This window comes from Heterocephalus glaber, unplaced genomic scaffold (assembly GCF_053883595.1).
Source record: "Heterocephalus glaber isolate CG9 unplaced genomic scaffold, H.glaber_assembly_v1.0 deba00001761, whole genome shotgun sequence".
Lineage (NCBI taxonomy): Eukaryota > Metazoa > Chordata > Mammalia > Rodentia > Bathyergidae > Heterocephalus > Heterocephalus glaber.
This window is the reverse complement of record NW_028258458.1, coordinates 1,613,255-1,633,350: the sequence shown is the minus strand read 5'-3', so window position 1 is coordinate 1,633,350 and position 20,096 is coordinate 1,613,255. Positions and strand designations below refer to the sequence as shown.

At 48.5% G+C, this 20,096-nt stretch overlaps 1 protein-coding gene and 1 long non-coding RNA gene across 10 annotated transcripts in view; one reads left to right on the top strand and one right to left on the bottom strand.

The window, feature by feature from the left end:
* Insr (insulin receptor) overlaps positions 1–20,096 on the bottom strand; it is a 140,793-nt gene that overhangs the window by 63,573 nt on the left and 57,124 nt on the right. The window lies entirely within an intron of this gene.
* LOC110345949 (uncharacterized) lies at positions 564–18,205 on the top strand. 5 transcript variants are annotated; one of them, XR_002389654.2, is made up of 5 exons: positions 565–819; positions 10,545–10,651; positions 11,690–11,846; positions 11,912–12,044; positions 13,164–18,205. It is a non-coding gene; the product is annotated as an uncharacterized LOC110345949 (long non-coding RNA). The 5 variants fall into 5 exon arrangements; XR_002389653.2 differs by having other exon boundaries at positions 568–819; positions 11,690–12,044; positions 13,164–13,427; positions 14,373–18,205; XR_015447631.1 differs by having other exon boundaries at positions 564–819; positions 11,690–12,044; positions 13,193–18,205.

The following is a 20,096-nucleotide window of genomic DNA, read 5'->3' as shown; positions in this document are numbered from 1 at the left end:
GTTCCCCCCGCCTGCCTCGCAAGCACAAGGTCCCGAGTTCGATCCCCGGTACAAAAAAACCCCAAAAAAACCCAGACAATGTAATGAATAAGATACAATGTAAACAATCGAATCCAGGTGCAACTCTTCCAACTTTCTATACGCTTGAAACACCAAACCAAAGAGCCACCCCTTTGTCCAAAGCATGGTTAAATGCTGGAGAAATTGAGAAACACACAAAGCTGCGTTGTAAATAAATTGCACACAGAAATGGGGCACTCGACTTTTTAAAATCAGGTTTTTCTTAAGAAACTGTATGAAGCAAGCCAAACAAAACACAAAAGCCCCTATATTAACTGTTTCTATAACATGATACGTTAGTTTTACTATGGTACTTTTTTTTTCCAAAGCCAGTCGTTAGAAAAAAAAACACGCAAGATTTACTACTGCAAAAATTACTGCTTTCCAGAAATTTCCAAATGGAACAGTTGCGTCATGGGCCAGCGGGCACATTCTGGGTTCTCCCTGAGTGTGATTTTAACAAAGTCCTTAAACAAACTCTGTTGCCACCACAAGCTCCTCTCTCCCGCGCAGGCCCCAACTCTGACCTCACAGGTTCGAATCGAGCCACGTCCCGCCCCCCCGGGCCTACTCAATGATTTCCCGGAGGGGTGACAGGCAAGGCCTGGATTTTAACAGCCCGGAGGAAGGGGGTGTCAGCAACAGACTGCGGGAGCGCGCGTGCCGGAAGCAGGGGGCGCCCCCTTTCCTTCCCTGGCACTGAGACCCCGCGCGCGGGCACCTTTGGAATGGAGCCGCGGGGCTCTTTGGAGAAATACGGTGCGATGGGGGGGCGGGGTGCGCGCGTGTGTGTTTCGGTATGTGTGAGTCTGTGTCCCGAGCGGTGGGCCCAGGCCCCACGAGGGCCCGCCCTGCCAGCCCGGTGGGTCTGCTCCGCCAAGCCCAGGACGCGCTCCGCTCCCTGCGATCCAGGCCCGGCGGTAGCAGCAGCCGCAGCGCCGCCCTCGAGCTCAGCCAATGGGCTGGGGGGCTGCAGGGCGCTGGCCCCGCCCCCGGGCGCGCGCAGGCGGGGCCGGAGCCCGGGCAGGGGGCGCCCTGGGGGCTCTGCTGGGTCGCGGGAGGGGCGGGGCGGGCCTGCAGCGCGGCGGGTGCAACTTGCTGAGAAGTCAGAGGCCGCAGAAGGCACGCTGATGTTTGCACGCAGCACGCACCCAGAAAACCAAGGATCACACTCATACATGCGTTGTGGAAATGTACAGGTTAGGTATTTGGGGGTGCCCTCGGGCCAGGGTTCTCTGTACGTTTGAAGCCTGCGAACTTGCGCAGTGAGTATTTGCAATTGCGGTAAACTGAGGCAGCGAAAGGGCCCTATCTCTTGGAACAACTCCTTCATCTTCATTCATAAATACACTAAACAGTGTATCTTCCGGCTGGGATGCTGATGCACGCCCGTAATCCTAGCTACTCAGAAGGCGGAGACAGGGGGATTGCAAATTCGAGTCACCAAATTCTGGACACCTAAGCAAGACTTTGTCTCAAAATTAAACAGGTGGTGATGTAGCTCAGTGGTACAATACTTGCCCTCTTGCATTAGGGCCTGGGCTCAATCCCAAGGACCTTTAAAAAATGTCTATTCCATCTACAGTATACATTGTTCAACCCATACCGTGTAATAAGATTTTACAGGTCTCCTTTACATGAGAAAAAATGTGTATATAGATAGATAGATATAGATAGATAGAAAGAGAAGAAAAAGTCCAACTAATTCCCCAAATTCCATGTTTCACAAATATTTCCATATATATGCTAACTTGTTTAATTCATACTACTAGTTTCTCTTGGCCCATTGAAGAGAAAGTTTTAAGCTTTTATCTGTTTGTTTCTTCTTTGTAAGTCTTATGACTTACATTTGTAACAACTAACATTTTGGCCATTCTTTGGAGATTATGATACATTCTTTGGCGTATTAACTATTGTTATTCTCCAGTCATTTTGTTTTGAAATTTTGTTTTTTCTTACAGAAGAGTGGGTTTTAGTATTTTCTTTTTATCTACTTGTGCTACATTAAAATTAAAAAAATTTAAAATAAATTTTTAAAAACCTTACTATTGTCCGAACAACCAAAAGAATGGCTGTTCCGGCAGAGCTGGCGCAGCCCGAATTCGGCCGGGCAGAGCTGGGCCGGGTGCTCCCTGGGGTTACTCCAGCCAAGGGGCACCCCAAGTGGCGGGAGATGGAAACCCAGACCCTGTCCTTATCCTCCCAATATGCACAGAAGAGAGAGAAACCCCAAAAGGGAAGGACTTCTTCTACTTTGGCTTATTTCACCACCGAGCTATGCATACAGTAGGTGCAGGAGAAATCTAACAAAGAAAAACACAAACAGGAGGACTAGGTGGTTCCTCAGTAGCTTCAGCCGCAGGAGAGAAACCGTGCGTACAGCTGTGAATCAGGACTGCGCTCAGGGACCTGTGAACCACAGTTCAGAGGATGAAGGGCGAAGTACAGGAGAGGAGGTCCGAGATCCAGCCGGAGAGAAGGGGGCGAGGGCCAGGCCGCGGCAGGAGCCCAAGAGCCTGAGGGAGAGAGAGAAGTGGCCCCTGGAGCTAAGGATCTAAGGGTCTGACCGCGCTGCGGCACTGCCTGGCCTCTCCCTGGGTAGAGCAAAGGCAGGAGACTGCCGCTGGGATCCCACCTGGTCTCTGCCCACCACTCAACAAGGGGGCCAGGGACTAAGGAGACGCTCAGCTTGGGCGGTCTGGGCTCGTGGCCTGGGGTTCAGGACATCGGGCTCACAGCCACCTCCCAACTCAGAGGTGCCAGAGGCCCCCTGTTCACTTTGCACATTTCTGAGGGTTTTCCTCATTTATCCATATAATACACATTTTAGGCGGTTAATTATAGGAGCAACTTTTTGCATTTGCCATTTGTCTTTTGTGTGTGTTTCATTTGTTTGCTTTTTGTTGTTGTTCTTTTTCTCCCTTTCTTTTTTAATTTTGAAACAGTTTTGCTCAGTTGCACAGGTTGAGTTCTTTCTAACTTGCAGTCTCCCTGCCTCAGTCTCAAAGAGGTGCTAGGATTATGGGCAGACACCCCCATGCCTGGTGGTGTAACTTGTTAACACTGCTGACTTTCAGCTGACTCATTCATGTATCCCGCTGCTTTATTCAATATGTCTTATAGAAATGATTTCTATAAATATGTCTTATTTAGAAATTAAGGATAACAAGGAAGTAGAAGGCATGAGATACAGGCATAGATATTCTCAGGAAAATTCAGAGCCTTGGTTTCTCTAATGGTAAACAGTCTCAGAATTAGCATTAAGGTCAGTAAATGAAGTTATTTTGATAATATTTCCAAAATTATTAGCAAAGCTATCCTTCTGGGTTTTAGTGGATTTTAAGTTACATCTGTTTTTATTTTTAATTTTATATATATATATATATATATATATATATATGTTGTCTCTCCTTTTTCTTACATAATTTCATTGATTCATCATCCAATAAAATTTGTAGTGATAGAAAAATTCTGTGTGTTGTTCAACTCATACACAGAACTGAAGTGGTTACCAACCACTAGTATGACTAAGAAAATGAATTTTTAATCTAATTTTCATGTGGCTGAGAGCTACCCTTCAGAGCAGCCCAGCTCTAAAAGATCCAGCTCTTAAATGTATCAGTTCTGTTTGTTTTCTCATCAGTTCGCCCCTGGTAACTATTTCCCTCCTCCTGTCTAGGGCTTGTTTCATTATTCATTATCTCATTTTTGTGATTCTGCATAGTTATTTAAAGCTCTACATTTTTATCCACATCCACACTTTGTGTTAAAATATTCTATACTTAGCCCAGGCATGGTGGCGCATGCCTGTCATCCCAGCACTCAGGAGGCTGAGCCAGGAGGATCGCTGTGAGTTCCAGGCCAACCTGGGCTACATATCAAGACCCTGTCTCAAAAAACAAAACCAAGTCTATACTTGCAGTGTTGAGATTCGCCTTGATCAAAGTTAAAAGCTTTTGAGTTTTTGTTGTTGTTTTACATGATCAAGGGCTGGGAGTCTGTCTTTAATTTCCAATTATGCATTCAAGCAGCCAGAATTTAGGGCCAATGCAATGTCTGTTTTTTGGAATGTGGGTTTTGGGGGTTTTTTAAGATTTAACAGATGATTAATTTTTCTAAATATTCCAAAGAACTTTAAAATAGGTATTGCTTGCAAAGTACAAAGCTCCGTCTATATTTGTTACCATGAGCTTACTCTAACCTATTATCCAAACTCCTTGTTTCCTGATAAAGTTTTCCTTACTTATTCAGGGAGGGCTGTTTGAGAGTCTCCTCTGAAGTTTCTCCTTTTGCATTTCAGACAATTTTCTCTCCGAAGTGTGCTTCTGTCCTTAAGATTGCCCCTTCACACACTGCAGCTGTTTTCCTTTTCTCCCTGATAATGGCTTGTCCCTTGAATTCTTGGCTTATCTTTCTCTGTTCATGTTTACCCACAAGTTAAAATCCTCTGGTCTTTTCTGGAATTAGGTATGGCAACTTTCTCATGGAGGGAGGGAGAGAAAGGACCACAGCCTGCGTGGGAACAGGAAAGTGGAAGTGGGAGAGATGGAATTTTAAATCGGAGTTCGAAAAGGTCTGAATTGCAAGGACAGCTGCCTGGGACCATGCTCCTGTGACGGGTGGCTTTTCAGTGACATCTGCATGACAGTGTACAAAAGACCACAGATTCCGGTTTCCGTGGGGCCAGGGCAGCCACCAGTTGGCAGAGTTTGGGGACAGAGACAGAAAATTTCCTCAGCTCCTAAAGCACAAAAAGAAATACCGCAATGTTCTGAATATCTGCAGACACTCTGAAGAAACAAATCAGACGTCACAATGAAGATACACCCATTCCAAACTCCCAGGTGACAAAAGAGAGACAACTTTTCAGCTGGTTTCCCGATCGATCGGGCTGCTTCCTAAAGCCAGAACTGTTTCATTTTATTTTCGGAAAACAGAAGAGAGGCTCCGTGTTATCTCCACGTCAGGACCCCGGTGGCCTCTTGTTCCCTGCAGCCCTTCCTGGTGTATCCCCCAAACACTGCTGTTAGAAAACAGTATCTCCCCTGTCCTCTGGTTGCTCGGAAGGCACTGGCTATCAGATCCACCGCCCAGCCCTCCATCTACCCGAGCAAGCAGCTCCTACACCTGAAACTTCCAGGCTCCACCTCTGTTACACTGCTGTGCACATGCAGAGAAAATGCAAAGAGGAAAAGTACAGCCACACAAATGTTTCCCCATCAGACTGCATCTTGAATATCATCTGAGAAAGATGGAAAGCATTTTGACACCCAGACTGAGTCGCCTGATGGAACAAAACCGGTTAATAAAAAACTGCTCTAACAGGCATACTACAACCCCACGGAAGTTGTGTTTCGCCGAACAGGGCTGGCAACATCCACACCCTTGGCTCTCCTGTCAGTATTTATTCAGAGGTGGATTGTCTTGTGTACCTGGAAACCCTTTCCATCTTTACAGACAATCTCTCTGGTTTACTGGGACAACCATATTCCAATGCACTCTTGGTTTCTTAATTAAAAAGCTGACTTGCTGGAGATTTAGCTCAGTGGCTCCACCGCCTGCCTCACAAGCGCAAGGTCCCGAGTTCGATCTCCAGCACCAAAAAAAAAAACCTGACTAAGCAGCAGAACGGGTGGTATTGGTCAAGCCAACATCCAGGTCCTTTGATCAACAGATCTGAGCTCCTACTAAGTGGCAGGCAGCAGCCTCAGCTCCAGACACAAGCCAGTGATTGCCACAGGCAAGGTTCCCAGCAGGGAGACAGAAACAGGTATTTAGAGCCCAAGAATATTTAGTTACAAATTATGACAGGCTCCCAGGAACTGCACAGAGGGCTGCCTTGTTAATTTCCTTGCAAGGAATTTAATTTCATCAAAGCCAAAGCGCTACTTTCTTGTATGCAACAGTCATAGAGCCAAAAGCCAGGATTCTGGCTGAGTCTTCTGTTTTCCTTTTGGCTCCTCCCTCCTCCCTTGCTCCACATCTTTGCCAAACAATCAAGCTAAGAGAGGGGTGCATGATCAGCCACACCTCCTGGTTCCTCAGCAGCCACGCCTGGGTTGGGGACAGGAAGGAAGATGAGCTCAGAGAAATTCTACATGATCCAAATCAGCTCTTTTCAAGCTTTTTTCAGATCTGGAAACCACAGATTCAATTACCAGTGTAGGTTCCAGGGATGATGGAGTCACGTGGACCGGGGTTTGAAGCAGACATGTAGCTACTTCCTCATCATGGGAATCACTTTCTGGTCATGGGTGTCACTTCCTGGTTATAAGAACCTGTTCTCTGTGCCTCCCAGTCTCCCCATGTGTGCAGGTGTACTATAACCATTTCTTGGGCTGACTTGAGCATCAGATGAAATGGAATGATGCAGAACACATGCGCAAAGTAATATCAGGTGCCCGGCAGGGCCCAAGAAAGGATTTTCAAAAGTGCCTTCCCCACTGCAGCAACAGCTTCGGGTACCTTATCTCTCACCCTTGCTTCCTCCTTGGAATAGTGCTAATGCATCCCATGGGGAAGGGAGGGCTGGATAGATGGATCAGATGACCAAATTTCAAGCATGCACCAGGCAACATCAGCTTCCTTTCACTGAAGGCATTCTTGGAGAAACCATTTGTCCTCACTTTTGTGGGTCACTCCCAAATTGTCCACACATAGGATGCAGTGTGGGCCTTTCTGGTAACCAGAACTGGTAACTGATCCTAGAAATGTGTCCTAATACCACCCTGTATTCCATTCAGCAAATGCAAAGATATACTTGCTCTGTGGCCGGCCACCCCAGGCCAGGCACACAAGGCTGGAATGACCCGAGCTGTCCCTGCCCTCCGAGATCACAGAGGTCACCACCAGACTCCTCTGCATGTCACTCAGATCCCAGCCCACAGCCGCCCCACACTCCCAGGAACCCTATACACTCACCTCTTCCCCAAGATGACACAGCCCAAAAAGCTTTGTCAAGGGATATAAAAGCAGGCAAAGTGCTCTTCTGGAAAGCACTAATATCCTGTCGTAAAATAACCACCCTTCCAGGTGACATCTATGTGCCTCTTGAGGCTGCTTGGAAGTTTCTCCAGTAGGCTCACTCTCAGGAGCAGAGCAGTCCACCTTGGAAGGGAAAACACAGAATGCCTAATTTTCCTCTCAGAAGTCAAGCTCTAATAGCCTCCGAAGAAAGCCGCAATTTAAGGTCTATTGGGCACATTCCTCCCCGAGGCCTGTGATTTGGGGATGCCAGGAAAGTTGGGGAGATGAATGCGTGCATCGAGTGAAATTGGGCTGCGCCGAAAATGAGCAAGACCCCAGGCCCGAGGTGCAGCTGAGTCCATTCACACACACGGAAACGGGACAGGCCACAGGGAAGCTGACAAGCAGGAAATTCTCATGCAGAGCATGAAGCTGCAATCTCAAATAAAACACACGTCCACCCAGTTGTGTCTCCACGCCCTGCCTCAAGGAAGGAGGCCTGCAAAGAACTTGGCCTCAGACATGGGAAGGGATTTAAAGTAAAGAATTGGCCCCCCAGGTCCCTTCCTGTCTTTGTAGCCCCCAGAAAATCACCGTGAACTTCAGCTTCTTGGAACTGGTCTGGGGCAAAGACAACGACCCACTCAGAGGTGTCCCTGACCCTGTGCTGTGTGACTTCCAGCTTCCAACTTCACCTTCAGTCTCCTCTTTGAAGTCCAAAGATCAAAAGGTGCTTCTAGGTTCTCACACTTGGGATCCACAGCGCCCCCCGCCCCAGTTTCCTTCCTATCTGTTTCTCTAGTGATCATCACCCCCAGCCACCCATTCTTCATTGAGTCCCACAGGATGCAAAGATAAAACATAAGCCGCTTTCCTTAGCAACCAAAAAATAGAAATAAAAGAGCTTTGGAAAATTAAACAGCGGGTACCCAAATAGAAAGTTTGCTTTAGAAAAATTGCACCTAACACACACGCACACGCGTGCACACACGCACAGGCATGCACACACACAGCCTCACAACCTTGACCAGCTACACAGAACAATTCCCACGCATGTGAGAAACCAGCAGTCAGGAGGCCCTAAAAACGGGTGGGAGGGGCCAAGATGAACTGGCCGGTGCCATGGAAACCACCCCCCACCCCAGGACAGCCAAGAAAGAGCATGGGCAGGTTAGGGGTTAGAAGCTGAAGCCAGAGGACCTGGGTGGAATCCACCACTTCCTGATGGTAGGACGTTTGGACCAGGTGTCCTAACCTCTCTGAACTTCTCATAAAATAGACTCCTGAGGCCACCTACTTTTGTGGAGCTGCTGTAACTCCAGTAGGAAGTGGCTCTGTAGGGGAGGTGGGAGTATTTTTTGGTAATGGGGATTGAAGCCAGGGTGTGGGCTGAGATTTTTCTTTCTTCCCCAGCCTTTTTCTTTCTTCTTTGTGAGCAGACTCTTGCTAAATTCCTGGGGCTGGGCTTGAACTTGTGATCCTCCTGCTTCAGCCTCCAGAGGGCTGGGATGACAGGCATCCAGCACCACACCCAGCTTAGATCTACAGTTTAATAAGAGTATAGAAGCTGGCACTGTTGGAGCCTTCCTCAGAGCTAGGTAAATGCCAGATGCTCACCAATGCATCACTTTTTTTTTTTTTTTTGGTACCGGGGATCGAACTCTGGTCCTTGCGCTTGCGTAGCAGGCAACAAAACCACTGAGCTAAATCCCCGGCCCCAACCAATGCATCACTTTTAATCCTCACAACACCTGCCAGCCTTGCCAGACTCCCTTTGATCTCTATGTACAGATATTTAGGTTCATTGTGGTCAAAATCTCCAGTGCCTTTATCTATGCCGAATGCAAGACAAAAAGCATCGGGAATGAATGCAATCATCCTGCCCACCAGCTTTCTTAAATTCTGTGCACAAAGTAACTAACACAATTCTGTTGCTTCACATCGCCAGTCCTGACATTCTCCAGCTCCAGACCTTTGCCCATGCAGTCCTGTGCACCCAGAATTTATTCTGCCCCCAGCTGCTCCCATAGCAGCTTCCCCTTCACACTTCTGGTCCCTGCAACAGCACCAGCCTCAGAGCGGCTCCCCACACTCCATCAGAAGAGGGAGCCCGGCACTGCAGCAGGGGCCCAGGCCTGCCTTCTCCCTCCCAGTACAATTCTGCGAGGCCTGGCAGAGGTGGGAACAAACGCCCTCCACCTCCCAAGCAGCCCAAGTGGGCCACACGTTTATATGAAGTCTCCAGCCCCTGAGCTCACACAAACATAAACGCTGAGATCAACTCCGAAAACAGTCATGCCCCTTTAGGTCCACACAGTGCAAAGGTAAAAATAATAACCCAGGAAAGCCCGGCTCAAGCACACAGGCTCACAACATCCTCCAGCTGCTTCATCCACGGATGCTGATACCCAGGGCAAAGTCTGGACTTGGCTCGGCATTCAGGGCCAGCAACCAACACCAACGCTGCGGCAGTGACATCAAGCCTAGGGGATGACATCACTTTGCTATTAATAGCGGGGTCCATGGGTTGTGGACCAGATAAATGAACCCCAAATGAATGGAGCCATAAAAGAAAAACAGGATTGGAAATGATTTGCAAGAATTACTATTAAGGGGGGAAAACCAAGGAGGAGAGCAGTGAGGAAAGTATATCTGTGTTCAGAAGAGGCAGGAGAGAGTCTGGTGTCTTCCTGTGTCTTGCTGGGAGATGCGGGCAGCTCTGAGGGCTGGGTATCTTTGATACCCAGGGGAGGATAGATGGAAGGGCCTTTCTTCCTTGGTCTTGTAAACTACTCTGTAAGTGCTTTTGACTATTACAAGAATAATACCTCTTTTAAAAAGAGAGAGAAGATACATGGAAAAACAAATGTGGTCTGTCCACGTGATGGAATATTACTCAGACATGAAAAATGAAGGAAATGCTGAAAGCTGCTACAGTGCAGATGGGCCTTGAAGATGTGATGATCAGTGACAGAAACCACACACAGAATAAAACACTGCAGGATTCCACTCTGAGGAGGTCCCTGGAGTCATGAGATCTACAGACAGGAAGTAGGATTCAAGGGCCTGGAGAGGGGATGGGGAGTTGGTGTCTCATGGGGACAAAGGTCCTGGATAAGAAGATGAGAAAATTTTGAGGATGGATGGTGGTGGTGACTGCAGTGTCCGTGTGGTCCAAGCCCCTGAACGCAAAACACAGTTAAAATGGTCGATTCTGTTATGGGTATTGCATCATAAAAGAGAATGTTTAATTAAAAGACACAGCAGCAGACATCAGTGGATGGAAAACTAATGGTTTGAGCAATGAGGTATCATGGTTCTGATAATCTTATGTTTCCATCATTTAATTTAAGAAGTTCAAAGCCAAACAGAAATAGAAGGATCCACTTTCCACAAGTAAGTTAACAGGAGAATCTCAGCTCACTTGAAACACAAATTTAGGATATTGACAAAATCCAAACAGCCAGAAAAGTGTAGTTTTTTTAATTTAACTTTTTGTTTTTTCATTTTTTTGACAGAGTCTTGCTGAACAGGGCGGGCTGGCCTTGAACTCGCTATATAGCCCAACTTGGCCTCCAACTCACAGCACTCCTCCTGCCTCAGCCTCCCGAGTGTTGGGATTCAGGTCTGTACCAGCAGACTCGACTATTTGGCTTTGCATCATGGCACCACCATTTCCTTGCTGTGTGTCCAGTGGAGGGGAAATTATCTCTCAAGTCTTCAGTTTCCTTATCTGTAGAACGGTCTAAGAAAACAATCCAGATTCTCAGGGCGGAGACTAAAATGAGACACTGAGGTCTTTACCCCATGATATTTAAGGCTGTGTCCAATCAGTCACCTAGGTAAACATTATTGTCATGTAGTATATTTTTATTTATTTTTGTAGTACATTTTTAAATATCAAAACTCAACCCAAAACTCTATAATGCATACAATATTTCAATTTTAAATAAAGACAAGATCTCATAGGACTGAGATTAGGGTGAACAGGGTCAGATCAGTCTTGGTTTAAAATTTTGATTTTTTTAAAATACAGCATTTGCCCTGGAGATGTAGCACAGTGGTAGAGCACATGCTCAGCATATGTGAGGCCCCAAGTTCCATCCCTAGCACTGCCAGAAAAAAGAAAAACTAAGTAGAACTACAGCATTAATGTACAGCTGAGTTTAAGGATGTGTCTTAGTTACTTTCTTGTTGCTGGGAAAAAAATACCCAACACCATAAGTTAAAGAAGGAAAGGTTTATTTCAACTCAGTTTGTAGAGGGTTCAGTCCATAGCCAGCTGGCTCCAAAGCAGGGCAGCATGGGAACAGAGAAACAGTCCATGGCAGGGCAGGCAAGGGGCAGCAGCAGCCTCTCTTTCCCTTTTATTCCATCCAGGCTACAAGCCTTTTGGGTGGTGCCATCTATACCCAGAGTTGGCCTTCTCATTATGGACCCCCAGAATTATGATAAACCAATCAATGGACTAAGCAGTACCACACACCCTTAATCCCAGTATAACACACCCTAGATCCAGCCATCTCCAAAAAGCCCCACCTATGAGCACACAAGGCTTTGGGGGCACATCTAGAACAAGCCATAACCAGGACCCTCCTTTAAGTATTAAGAGCTTGGTCCAACTGTTCTTTTTTTCTTTTTTCTTTTTTTAATTTTAAAACAGGATGTCGCTGTGTAGTTCAGGCTGGCTTTGAACTCATTATGAAACCCAGGCTGGCCTTGATCTTGCAGCAGTCTTCCTGCCTCAGCCTCCTGAGTGCTGTGATTACAAGGATGTGCCACCACGCCCAGCTTGGTCCAATTGTTCTGGTTACAACCAGGTAATTCTGGAACAATTCTCCCTTTGGAATAAGTTATTGAGCAACAAGCTAAATTTGGTTTTCAGGAGGTGACTCTGTTCTCCAGCTGCCCGTTTCCTGGAGGATTTTATGCCACCCTCGGCTTTTCCACAGGAGCAGGCTTTGCACAGGGCTTGTGTTCCAGCAAACATTCGTAATCACCTGGGGCTTCGGGGCCAGGTAAGTTCTGGATTTTATTATGAGTAACAAATTAAATTGGCTAACAAAAAAAGCCAAGTGCCCAATCCAGTGACCTCTGATGAACCAAAACATGCACAGCTGCACTGTCACGAGCCCAGGGTGAAGAGGGAAGCAGATGGCTCCTCTCCCACAGGCAGAAAGCCAGGAGGTTGGGGCGCAGTGCAGGGTGCTGCCTCCATCACACCACCTGCACCATCCACAAAGCCCACAGAGCCAGGCAGTGTGGCCAAGATGAAGGAGCCGTCGTCCCTTTCTCCTTCTCTCCTTGCCAACTCCACACCTGGGAACCAGGCACTGTTGTGCAAGTTGCAGGCTCAGACCAGCAAAGCTGCGGGATGGGTCACTCCAGCCGCACTGTGTCTTAGAGAAAGTGGCCGCCTCCCCTTCGGCGCTGTGGACATCTAGAGCCACATCGTGGGGTGGGGACTGCCCTCAGCTGGACAGGGTGTCCAGAAGCATTCCCGGGCCCCATCTGCCATGTGCCAGTAGACCCTTCCTGGGGTGACAACTGGACAACGTCCCTGGCCCTCTCTGGAGTTAGCCTTAGGTGAGAACCATCACCTTGAGGGAGACCCTTGGTAAAGACAGGGCATCTGACAGTGGATGGCGTGGAAGTGGGGAGCGTGTCCAGCTGCCTGTCCATCACTCTGTCCCTTATTTATGGGTTTGGGGGTTCAGGGCTTCCCTGTGGTCACAGAGCAGTTGTTGGTCATCCGTGATGCCCAAGCCCTGAAATCCTTGCCCAATTCCCAACTAGTGCACGTGCACACACACACACACGTTGCCAGGCACCTCCATGGTGAAGGGCGCTCTTGGGCACTGACCTCAGGTGCCTAGCAGGTGGCAGAGTCACAGACGTACGTTTGTTTCTCTGCCATTCTCCTCCAGCCCCAGCATTTATGTTTCTATTCTTAATGCATGAAAGGGTCTCAGGCTGGCCACAGAGTCTGTTTCCAGCTACGTTTAAAACAAGAGGCTTTCAACAACCACCAGGCATGCATGCTTTTCCCTCCACAGGGCACCACTCAAACCCACCCCCAGGGAAGTATGCAAAGAACTGCGGCTAAATAGCCGTTTTCCTTTTGCTTCTCTTACCAGAGATGCACAGGATGAATTCTCTTTCTCAGGATCTTCCTAAATCCAGAGCGGGAGCATCTCCAAAGGGATGATTTCAGTGGAAGTCGCACACAGTCTGCGCACTTTGAGCACAAAGCCATAGCCAAGTGCACAGGCTGCTAAAATGACTCCCAAAGAAATGCGACACCAAGAACAACCCAAATCCACCAGACAAAGACTTCAGACAGAAAAAGCTGAGCAGCAAGCGGAAGAAGCAGAAGCGATGCCTTGTTTGACATTTTTGGAGTGAGTTTCTACTCTTTCACCCTGTTCCTCATGGGCTCGGAGGGACAGGTCGGATATCGTGTTCCTTGCAGAGCTCAAGCCACAGGTCCACGCAGGCAGCAGTGGGAGGGTCAGCGAGGCTTCCGACTCAGCTTACTCGAGATGGAAAATTCTCCTGCTACTGTGGCCTGGATACTTGTGCAAGGCCTCCCGGGGAGGCTAGGATTTAAGTAAGGCTCAAGGGGGCTCATAGGTGGAGAAACAGATCGACACGATGCGTGCGTCCGTCTGTCCATCCTGTGGACTAGGATTCAGCCTCAAAAAAGGAAAGGAAGTCAGGTACATCCTACAGCGTGGATGCACCTTGAGGACATGACGCTTGGTGAAAGAAACCAGACATAAAAGGACACACACTGCAGGATTCCACTCCCAGGGGGTCCCTAGAACCGGCAGGGCCCCAGAGACAGGAAGTAGATGGTGGGTGCCAGGGCTGGGGAGTTCGTGTTTCACGGGGCAGAGGCGCAGCTTGGGGAGATAATAAAGTCCTGCAGATGCGTGGTGGGGGGCAGCCGCCCCAAGTAGGAATGGACTGAATGCCACTGACCCTTGCAATTACTGAATGCCCTTACCATGGCTAAAATGGCTTTCATTTATGCCGATTCCACTGTAATCTAAAAAGAAAGACGGAGCAATCACAGTGACCAGGCCTGGTACTACAGGAGCTGCCTGGGCCCCTGTCCTACGACCCTCATCTGGTGGTTCCTGCCCATTATCTTGATTTGGGAAAGGAGGAATGAGAAGGATCAGCACGTGGCTTAAGGTCATACATCAAGGACACGGTGGGTGGAGCTAATTTATAGCCAGGAATCAGGCTCCACCATCTTTATCATTTAATGTCTGTGCTATCTAGGGTTTAAACTGAGGGTTCCTCATTCTTGGCTTCTTCTGACACCTCCTGTCTTCCAGGAACTTCCTGCCACTTCTTTATGTGTCTCTGGCACCTAGTTTTCCCGTGACCATCAGGACAGCACACAGGAGTCGAGATGATCCCAGGATAACTGCCCCTGGCCACACTGCAGAGTCAGGAGTCCAGCTGGGACAGAGAAGACTAGAACACAAGTAAAACCAAAAACTCAGACTCTGCACTTGGGCAGACCCAAGTTCAATGCCAAAATCTACCCTGAGGATGGAACCCAGGGCCTGCCTGAAGCATGCTGGGAAAGTGCTCACCCCTAAACCATACCCTAGCCTTGCACAGTCATTATTAGTATGGTTTCGGGGGGCTGAGAGTGGTAGAGCCCCTGCCAAGCTGGCAAGCAGTCCTGGGTTCCATCCCCATCACTGAGAAGTGAGGGGTGAACAGACAAAGAAAATGTCATGTATTTATACACAGTGGAGTACTACTCTGCCGTGGATAAATGACTCATTTGTGGGAAAATGGATATACGCTGAGGTCGTAATGTGAAGGAACACAGACACACAAGCTTACGTGTTGCATGATTTCTCTTACATGAGAAGCTCAAAATATAAATAAAGAGCAAAATAAAAGGTAGATGATCAGAAACAGGAAGACAGATCTTTTGCAAAAGGGAAGGGGAGAAGAAACGGAGGGGGGCAGGGGATAGGGATGCCAAAAGAATGAAGATACATCCTGTCCACACACCCACTCCCCACGGGGAATGCAGTCAGTATGTACTGCAGGCATGGGCTCATGAAAAATGAAAATGAACAAAAAATGACGGCTCCTAAATGGGAAATAGACCCTTGAACGTCCTACAACCCAGACTGCTTGGCTAGGAATTCTACAAGCCCTGAGACATGCCTTTCAAGTCAGGTGGCTTGACAGCCCCCTCATCAGAAGGGCGGAAGTTCAGTTTTGGACACAAAGCAGGTACAGGGGAAACATTTTCCCCAGGAGAGAGGCATTGACCTCCTTGCTCCCCCGGGGGATAACTTGTTTCTTTCTGATGCTTTTTTGTTGACTTGCAGCTGGGCCCAACAAGCCTGGCTCATATTTCCCCCCTGTGCCCTCCCTCCCTAAACATTTGCTGAACGAATAAACCAAAGGATAGGAGGCATCCAAACCCTCAAGACTCCACCGACCGACGACCAACCGCCTGACCGGAGGAGCCAGTTGTTAGGCCTGCAGTTAAAAGTTAAAAGCCTTCCCAAGGTCACAGAGAGGGGTGAGGTCTCTCTAACGGACCGAGGACTTGGCTCTTCTCCACCCTATTTATCCAGAGGAGGTCACCCCGAGGGCTGCCTGCCCATGGGCAAGATTTCAGTATGAGCTTTGGGGACCTTAAACCTACAGTAGCTGCAACCCATAAAGGGAGACCCGGAACTTCATTAGATTTGCAAACATGGATGACTTAACCCACTCAATGACGTACTAGGGGGTCACACCTAGAGCACCCTATGACTGAGCTAACCACCCTCCCCCCCCAGCCCTTTTTATTTTTTAGTTTCACAAAGTTGCCCAAACTGGACTAAAATTTGCGATGGATCCTCCTGCCTCAGCCTCCCTCAGTGGTGGGATTACAGGCATGTGACACCACATTCGCCTGTGTTTTGTTTTGTTTTTTTGTTTTGTGAGCCAGGGTCTTGCTGTGTTGCCCAGGTCAATCTTAAACTCCTAGTTCCAAGTGATCCTCCTGCCTCAGCTTCCTGAGTAGCTATGCCGGACTAGCTGTCTTTTTAAGGAAAAGAAAATAGCGATGGTAAAGTTGCAGAGCAAGGAAACAGTGGAACCAGGATTCAAACCTGAGAACTTGTGCTCCGGTGGGCATCTAGGCTTATTCACATGAACACTAGCCAGCTCAGGCATTCCCAGGCCTTGTCCAGATTGTCACATGCTTCCAGTGAGGACACCAGGAGAGGTCACAGTGCCTCGTTTTTATGGCCTTGTGTCACCATCTATATCTGGTGGAAAGAATCACTATCGAAACACCACAGTGACCTCCCAGACTCTGGCTCCAGGCAGAGCGGGCGTCTGTCCCCATGGTCAGTGGTGTCCCTTCCAGGCTGCACTGAGCACAGAGCTTTGCTCAGAGAAGCAGCACATCCGCTAGAAACTCCGGGCTCTGCTGTTCCTGCTTTGGCTTCCCCAGACACGAGGGGAGAGAGGACAACACACAGGCTGCAGCTCCAGCCCTCCTCTTTTTTTTATTTCGACACAGGATCTCACTGAGCTGCCTAAGATGGGTTCAAATTCTTGATCCTCCAGCCTCAGCCTCAAAGAGCTGCTAGGATTGCAGGCCTGGGCCACCACACCTGGCTGTTGTGTCGTTTTACATTGTTTTGTATTGTTTAGAAAATAATGATAAGAAAAAGGTCCGTACACATGCAGTACAGACTGTTTTGTTTTGTTTTGTTTTGTTAGGAGCCCGAGGCATCAGAGGCCAGTGCTGCATCACAGAGCTACTCCCCACCCCATTCCCTTTTTTTTTCTTTTTTCTAATTTTGAGACAAAGGCTCACTAAATTGCCCGGGCTGGCCTTGAATTTGAATCCTCCCGCCTCAGCCTGCTGAGTAGCTGGGATTACAGGTGTACATTCCCATGCCTGGCTGAACGAAAATGTATTTCTGGATGTTTCTGATCCCCAGCTGTTGGAACCAAGAGCCAGAGCTTGGGGATACAGGAGGGGCCGACTGGAACCAACTGCTGCCCTAAAATTCTAGCCAGGAGGTCGCCTGGGGTCTGGGCCTCCCTGACACCCGCTGTTGTCCAACCGTTGAGACAACAAGAGAGGGGCTCAGGCAGCACAAACCCCAAAGGACAGCCAGGAACCCGAGGAGCGTCCCTGGGCTCAGAGTCAGGGTGCAGCCCCTACTACCCACGAGTCTGCGAAGGAGCACACTGCCACTTGAAAGGGAGCTGTTGCAGGTCCCCCAGGGCCCTGAGAGGCCATGGGGTGAATAACCTTATCCCCAACCCCAGTCCCAGCCAGAGAAACAGGGGAGATGGAGGGGCACCGAGCTCCATTCCAGTTTCTCCACACAACCCTAGGCTTGACTGTGATCCCCATTCTGCAGAGGAGACAGACAGACACTGAGAGGCCAAGCAGCCTGCAACTGGTCACGCAGCAAGGCGGAGCCCGAGCCACCGCAAGACACTCAAGGTCCCCGTGGGCCAGGGAGGGAAGATGATTTCTTACAGAGACAATGTTACCAGTCCCTTCCCCACTGCCTTCTCCAGATCAGCTCAGAGGCACTCATGACCCCAGCCACCTCCCAAACCAACTGTATTTTAGCTGTGTCCGCTTCGCCTCCAGGAGACGGTGTCACTGAGCAGGTGTCTAAGGGTCAGCTTCGAGACAGGGCGCCTGTCCGTGATGGGCTGCTGAGTCCCCACTTCCTAACCCAGCAGGACGTGCCACTAAATGACAATGATCAAATGTCCTCAGGCACCTTGATCCCCAGGGTGGGCTGCAGCAAAGACACCGACTCCACGTGCAGAGCTGACAACCAGTCCTTCATTTGCATTTTGCTGCTAACAGGAGCCAAGAGTCACCTCAGAGTGGACCCTTATAGGGAGAAATCCCCCAATCCTCCCTTAGCTCTTTAGTGAGCTACAGATGAATGGATAAAGAAAATTTTTATACATGGTGGAGTACTACTCTGCCATGAAAAGGGATAGACTTGAGTCTTTTATAGGAACATGGATGCACCTTGAGACCATACTGTTAAGTGAAATGAATCAGACTCATGAGCTTAAATATTGCATGGGTTCTCTTATATGAGAAACCCAAAATATTTTTTTAAAGAGCAGAATAGGAAACAAGGAGATAGGTCTTTGGCAAATGTGAACAGGAACAAGAGGTGGTGGGAAGAAGAGGGAGGGGAGGAAAAGAGGAGGAAAAAAGAGGAGGAAAAGGAATGAAGATGTGCTACACACACGCACCGACTCCTTCCAAGGAACGTAAACACTGTGCACTGCACACACTGACTGGCAAAAAGAAAACAATTTTGAAAGACAAAACCAAAAAAGATCTAATGAATTTTACGCACACATGGAGATCTTCGTAAGAGAGTAAAGTGCGAAATGAGGAAAGCATAACACTTCTACTGCAGACAACAATAAATGCGTGAAGAGGTGAAAGGACAGATGAATCCCCACACTAAGGGAGTAAATTCTGAAGAGATGTAGGGAAAAGGTGTTAAAATGCACGGGACAGAGGGGTGACTTTAAAGGGATTGTTTGTTCACATGCATTGCAGCCCCAAATTCCAGGCTGTGGTGGGCAAGGCTGCTCTCTAGCGTTGGGATGGGAAGGTCAGCTTGCCCCAAAGATTCTTTAGGTCTTGCTGCAAGTGGAAGACGTCAGGCCAAATGGCCCTGTTACGGGTCCTCGAGTGATTTCAGCTTAAAATAACCAATGCATAGCTGTTATAGTTTAGATTGCTGTGCCCCGCAAAGCCTCATGTGTTCATCCTCGGAGCTTTGGGAGGTGATTGGATGGTGGGGGATTACTGCTGACTTGGCGCTGGGAGGTGGGGCCTTCTCAGAAGAGGAAGTCACTGGAGTCGTGACCCGGAAGTGTTTCTCTCCCACCCCGGCTCCTTGTTTCTCTCTGCTTCCTGGTCCCCATGCTGTGAGCAGGTCTCCTCCCCCAGACCCTTCCACCACACCTTTCCTGCCTTGGAGCCAGCCGACTGTAAACTGGATCTTCTTAAAACCCTGAGCACAAGGGCAGGGGATTTAGCTCAGTGGTTCTGCCGCCTGCCTTGGACGTGCAAGGACCGGAGTTCGATCCCCAGTACCAAAAAAAAAAAAACCCCTGAGCACGATAAACCTCTCCTTCTTTAAGCTGCAGGTGTTGGGTGTTTGTCCTAGCAACAAGAAAGTGACTATGGCAACCACCCAAGCATATTTTGAAATGGCACCTGCTTAACTCCTTCACACCCTGCCACACACACACTCCATCGTCCTAGGGCAGCGGTCTCCAGAGCTGGGTGATTCTGGACCGGAGGGCAACTTGGCAGCATATGGAGACATTTTTAGTTGCACAACTAGAGTAACAGGTTGCTACTGGCATCAAGTGGGGAGTGCTGCTCAACGCCCTTCACATGCACCGCACAAGTCCACAGAGGCACTTTGTCCGGACCGGAAGTCCTCCCTTTATCAAAGCCAAGATTGCCACATCTCTAACTCTGTGTAACACAAAATGCGGGAGAATGTCTTACCCTTCAAACAGCTGGCTTGAACAGGTTTCCGGATTCCAAAAGCACTGATACAAAAAAAACCTTTAAACGACTATCACAAGCACAGGCACGTGCACCCTCCAGCCCCATTCTGCAAATCTTGAGCAACAACCCAATGGCTCCACTCAGACCCTATAAATATGTGCCAGAGGAGACTTATTACGCTAATTTCCTTTAGTAAACAGTCCAAATCTTACTTTTAAAATCAATGAAACAGGGAGTGCCAGGCAAAGGGCCACATGGAATCCTTTCCTCTCTCTCCACACTAAGCCTTGTACGTTCTGTGACTTCCACTCCTGAGGTGGGCAACATGGATGTTTCCAGAACACCCTGTTTTCCAGCATATACACTTTTTTCTTTATTTCCCATAGGCTTGGTATGAATAATTAATGAACTCACGATTTGCTGCTGGGTAATCCCTCGGGAATTAAACCCAGGGCCTCTACACTGAGCTTCATGCACAGCCTTTTTTTATTTTTTATTTGGA